This window comes from Salvelinus alpinus, chromosome 32, assembly GCF_045679555.1.
Source record: "Salvelinus alpinus chromosome 32, SLU_Salpinus.1, whole genome shotgun sequence".
In the NCBI taxonomy this organism is placed as follows: domain Eukaryota; kingdom Metazoa; phylum Chordata; class Actinopteri; order Salmoniformes; family Salmonidae; genus Salvelinus; species Salvelinus alpinus.
Window position 1 is genome coordinate 25,734,990 of NC_092117.1, and position 6,000 is coordinate 25,740,989.

A 6,000-nucleotide genomic window follows, 5' to 3' on the forward strand; every position below is an offset into this window, starting at 1 on the left:
GATACGTTGAAGGACATCCTCCGGAAGTTGTCATAATTACTGTATAAGTCTATGGAAGGGGGTGAGAACCACGAGCCTCCTAGGTTTTGTATTGAAGTCAATGTACCCAGAGGAGGCCAGAAACTAGCTGTCCTGCGTCTACACCTTGGTGCTACCCTACAGAGTGCTGTTGAGGCCACTGTAGAACTTTATTGCAAAACAGTGTGTTTTAATCAATTATTTGATAACGTGAATATATTTATCTAAAAAGGATAACTTTTTAAATGTTTAGCTATTTGAATTTTTCTGAAATTCACTGAGGATGGTCCCCCCCTTCCTCTCCTGGGGAGCCTCCACTGATACCCAGAGTAACATTTGCGAGGAAGGAAAATAATTCATAGCGACTACAGCATTGCCATTTTATCTGCACCATCTACACCATTGGGTATTTTCTCTGCAGTGGACACCTGCTACTACAACTGTACCAGGTTCATACTAATGTACCTCCCCTCCTCTCAGTCTCCCCTCCGGCTCTTTGTTCACTGTCACTCATTACATTCCTTTAATCTCTCTCTCTCTCTCTCTCTCTCTCTCTCTCTCTCTCTCTCTCTCTCTCTCTCTCTCTCTCTCTCTCTCTCTCTCTCTCTCTCTCTCTCTCTCTCTCTCTCTCTCTCTCTCTCTCTCTCTCTCTCTCTCTCTCTCTCTCTCTCTCTCATAGAGAACATTTACCCTCCAGTGACACTATGGGTTATGGGTAACTGCGGTGGTGGTAGTATATTTTACTGTATGACTCTAATTTCTCTCCCTCTCTTTCTCTCTCTCTTTCTCCCTCTATTTCTCTCTCTCTCTGTTTACGTTCATTTCCATGTAAATTGGGTGTCAAATAAAAGCTAAGAGTCTTTTTTTATTAAGACATTTATTTTTTATGTACAAGTACCATATCCGTTCCGCTTCTTTTTTCCCCAAAATGTATAAACACAAACAAACTGAAACAACACAACACAAAACCAACACAACCCCACACCTGATACACACTACAACATGGACAAACCTGTTCATGAACGCACATAAACACACTGTAGCATCCCCTTTCAATACACACATACAATACACATCAAATTCAAACACAATTACTGTTTGTCTGTTAGGAAATGTCACACTCCTCTAGATGGTCAATGTGAGGTTTCCAGATTTTGTCAACCTTGTATTTCTTTTGCTTAATTTGAATAAATACACAATCTAATGGAATGTAACTATACTGAACAAAAATGTAAATGCAACATGCAAATATTTCTAAGATTTTACTGAGTTACAGTTCATATGAGGAAATCAGTCAGTTGAAATGAATTAATTAGACCCTAATCTATGGATTTCACATGACTGGGAATTCAGAAATGCATCTGTTGGTCACAGATACCTTTTAAAAAATGGGCCTCACAATGGGCCTCAGGATCTCGTCACGGTATTTCTGTGCCTGCCCATACCATAACCCCAGTACCACCATGGGCACTCTGTTCACAACGTTGACATCAGCAAACCGCTTGCCCACATGAAGCCATACACGTGGTCTGCAGTTGTGAGGCCGGTTGGAGGCGTCAACAGTGAAGAGGCGACTCCGGGATGCTGGTCTTCTAGGCAGAGTTCCTCTGTCCAGTGTCTGTGTTCTTTTGCCCATCTTAATCTTTTCTTTTTTTTGGCCAGTCTGAGATATGGCTTTTTCTTTGCAACTCTGCCTTAGAAGGCCAACATCCCGGAGTCGCCTCTTCACTGTTGACGTTGAGACTGGTGTTTTGCGGGTACTATTTAATGAAGCTGCCAGTTGAGGACTTGTGAGGCATCTGTTTCTCAAACTAGACACTCTAATGCTCTTGTCCTCTTGCTCAGTTGTGCACCGGGGCCTCCCACTCCTCTTTCTATTCTGGTTAGAGCCAGTTTGCACTGTTCTGTGAAGGGAGTAGTACACAGCGTTGTACGAGATCTTCAGTTTCTTGCCAATTTCTCACATGGAATAGCCTTCATTTCTCAGAACAAGAATAGACTGACCAGTTTCAGAAGAAAGTTCTTTGTTTCTGGCCATTTTGAGCCTGTAATCGAACCCACAAATGCTGATGCTCCAGATACTCAACTTGTCTAAAGAAAGCCAGTTTTATTTCTTCTTTCATAAGAACAACAGTTTTCAGCTGTGCTAACATAATTGCAAAATGTTTTTTTAATGAGCATTTAGCCTTTTAAAATTATAAACTTGGATTAGCTAACACAACGTGCCATTGGAACACAGGAGTGATGGTTGCTGATAATGGGCCTCTGTACGCCTATGCAGATATTCCATAAAGAATCTGCCGTTTCCAGCTACAATAGTCATTTACAACATTAACAATGTCTACACTGTATTTCTGATCAATTTGATGTTATTTTAATGGACAAAAAAATGTGCTTTTCTTTCAAAAACAAGGACACTTCTAAGTGACCCCAAACTTTTGAACGGTAGTGTATATATATATATATATATATTCTTTTTTTTCTCCACTTTATGGAGTTAAGGTTAGTGTTAGGGGAAGGGTTAGCTAAGAGGGTTAAGGGAAGGGTTAGCTAACATGCTAAGTAGTTGCAAGGTAGCTCAAAAGTAGTTGAAAAGTTACTAATTATCTAAAATGCTAAAGTTGTCCGTGATGAGATTTGAACTTGCAACATTGGGTTGCGTTATACACCCACCCACCCTGACCAACAATACTACTTTTGTTTTTACCTTAAGGAACCTTCCGTCTTTGTAACCATAACAAACATAACATATCACACTAATTTTAGCTTCCCAGATTTATGTTTACTATGTTACGTCTAATTTATGAGACCAGGCTGGGCTGTAACACAACAAAATGTGGAAAAAGTCAAGGGGTGTGAAAACTTTCTATGTCAATCTCGACCAACAGAAAATACACTCTTCCCTATCTTGTAGGCTTATCCAGTATCAAAGGCTTTTTTGGTGTTTTGTAACAGATGGTTCTTTCCATTCATCAAATGGCCGCTGCACAATTTGGATGGATTTATTGATTGATCAATTTTATTTTTCAGTTACAAAAATACATATACAAAGTACAACAATTTTTTAAAGGGATTTCACAATAACAGCTGGGATGTATTTCCATTATGCTTCCTATTTTCTTTTACATAAATACATGTACAATATCATAAATACAGACACATTACAGAGAAACAGACAAAACAATGGTCGACCTCCAGGTGAGTATGGGGGGGGAGTTTAAGGACAAGTCTTACAAGCTTGTTTTGGCTGGTAAGTAGCTTATTCTTGTCACAATCGTTGGAATAAATGGACCAAGGCGCAGCGTGCGTAGAGTTCCACATGTTCTAATAAATGAAACTCATCAAAACAAATACAGAAACAAACAAAACGTGAAGTATTGGAGTGCTCACAGGCACTACACAAAAACAAGATCCCAGAAACAGGTGGGAAAAGGCTGCCCAAATATGATCCCAAATCAGAGACAACGATAGACAGCTGCCTCTGATTGGGAACCATACCAGGCCAACATAGAAAACGAAAAACTAGAATGCCCACCCTAATCACACCCTGACCTAACCAAATAGAGAAATCAAAGGATCTCTAAGGTCAGGGCGTGACAGTATCCCCCCCCCCCCCCCAAAGGAGCGGACTCCGGCCGCAAAACCTGACTCTATAGGGGAGGGTCCGGGTGGGCATCCAGCCTCGGTGGTGGCTCCGGTGCGGGATGTCGACCCCGCTCCGCTCACGGATCCGCCAGCTTAGGTGGCGACTCTGGTGCGGGGATCGTCGCCGGAGGAACCGGACCGTGGATCGTTGCCGGAGGAACCGGACCGTGGATCGTCGCCGGAAGCTCCGGACCGTGGACCGTCGCCGGAAGCTCCGGACTGTGGATCGTCGCCGGACGCTCCAGACCGTGGATCGTCGCCGGGGACTCCGGACCATAGATCGTCACCGGAGGAACCGGACCGTAGATCGTTGCCGGGGACTACTGATTGGGAACCCTCGCTGAAGGCTCCGGACTGGGAACCGTCGCTGGAGGCTCCGGACCTTGGATCGTCTCTGGAGGCCCAGGGCCATGGATCATCACTGGAGGCTCCGGGCCATGGATCATCACTGGAAGCTTCGGGCCATGGATCATCACTGGAGGCTTCGGGCCATGGATCATCACTGGAGGCTTCGGGCCATGGATCCTCACTGGAGGTCTGGAGCGTAGAGCTGGCACAACGCGTCCTGGACCAATGACCACCTTCGCACGGCAAGCGCGGGGAGATGGCACAGGACGCACTGGGCTGTGAAGGTGCACTGGGGACACAGTGCGTAGAGCCGGCACAGGATGTACTGGACCGTGGAGGCGCACTGGAGGTCTGGAGCGTAGAGCTGGCACAACGCATCCTGGACAAATGACCACCTTCGCACGGCAAGTGCGGGGAGCTGGCACCGAATGCACTGGGCTGTGAAGGCGCACTGGGGACACAGTGCGTAGAGCCGGCGCAGGATGTACTGGACCCTGGAGCCGGCACAACCCGTCCTGGACAGATACCCACTTTTACACGACAAGTGCGGGGAACTGGCACAGAACGCACCGGGCTGTGGACGCGCACTGGAGACACGGTGCGTAGAACCGGAAAACATGGCACCTGAACGGTGACCAACTCCACACGGTGAGTACAGGGAGTTGGTTCTGGTTCCCACCTTGGCTCCGCCAACCACCACGTGTGCCCCCCCCCCATTTTTGGGGGAGGCTGCCTCTCGGGCTTCCGTCGTGGCCGCGAACCCCGGTGCCGTCGTTGTTGCTCCCTCGCTGCTTCCGTCTGCTCCCATGGAAGGCGATCCTTTCCGGCCAGGATTTCTCCCACGTCCAGGATCCCTTCCCGTCCAATATATCCTCCCACGTCCAGGCTGTCTGCTCCTCCTGGGCACACTGCTTGGTCCTGGGATGGTGGGATCTTCTGTCATGAGCGTTGGAATAAATGGACCAAGGCACAGCGTGCGTAGATTTCCAAATGTTTTAATAAATGAAACTCACCAAAACAAATACAGAAACAAACGAAACGTGAAGTATTGGAGTGCTCACAGGCACTACACAAAAACAAGATCCCACAAACAACAGGTGGGAAAAGGCTGCCTAAATATGATCCCCAATCAGAGACAACGATAGACAGCTGCCTCTGATTGGGAACCATACCAGGCCAACATAGAAAACAAAAAACTAGAATGCCCACCCTAATCACACCCTGACCTAACCAAATAGAGAAATAAAAAGATCTCTAAGGTCAGGGCGTGACAATTCTTTAGATGTTTGGGGCTGGTGAACCATGATGTGCAGGCATAATCAAAGTGACACTGGACTGGCGTACTTGCCAGAGCATGAGTGCAACTTTGGTATTAGAAGTGGGGGGCACATAACTTGACGAGGGGTCCTCCCATTTTTGGGGTCATCTAAAGGTCCTTTCCTGCATTTCTACACAATCTAATATGACCCATGGCCCTTCTAGCCGTGTAACGATCGTTGTAATGTGGAAGAGAGGAGGACCAAGGCGCAGCGTGATACGAATACATTCTCTTATTTAATGAAACGAAGAACACTTAAACAAACTTACAAAACAACAAACGAACGTGACGCTATATAATAAACAAGTGCAGACACAGGCAACTTACACATAGACAATAACCCACAACCCACAATACAAAACAGGCTACCTAAATATGGTTCCCAATCAGAGACAACGCAAAACACCTGTCTCTGATTGAGAACCATATCAGGCCAAACACATAGAAATAGACAAACCAGACATACAACATAGAATGCCCACTCAGATCACACCCTGACCAAACCAAAACATAAAACATACAAAGCAAACTATGGTCAGGGCGTGACAAGCCGTCTCTATCTAGAACAACAAAAAGTAAGCAAAAATGCCCAGAGTCATCAAGCTAGGTAAGAGATCATTATTATATGTATTTAAGTTATTGATAAGACTGAACTACATCAATGATAATTC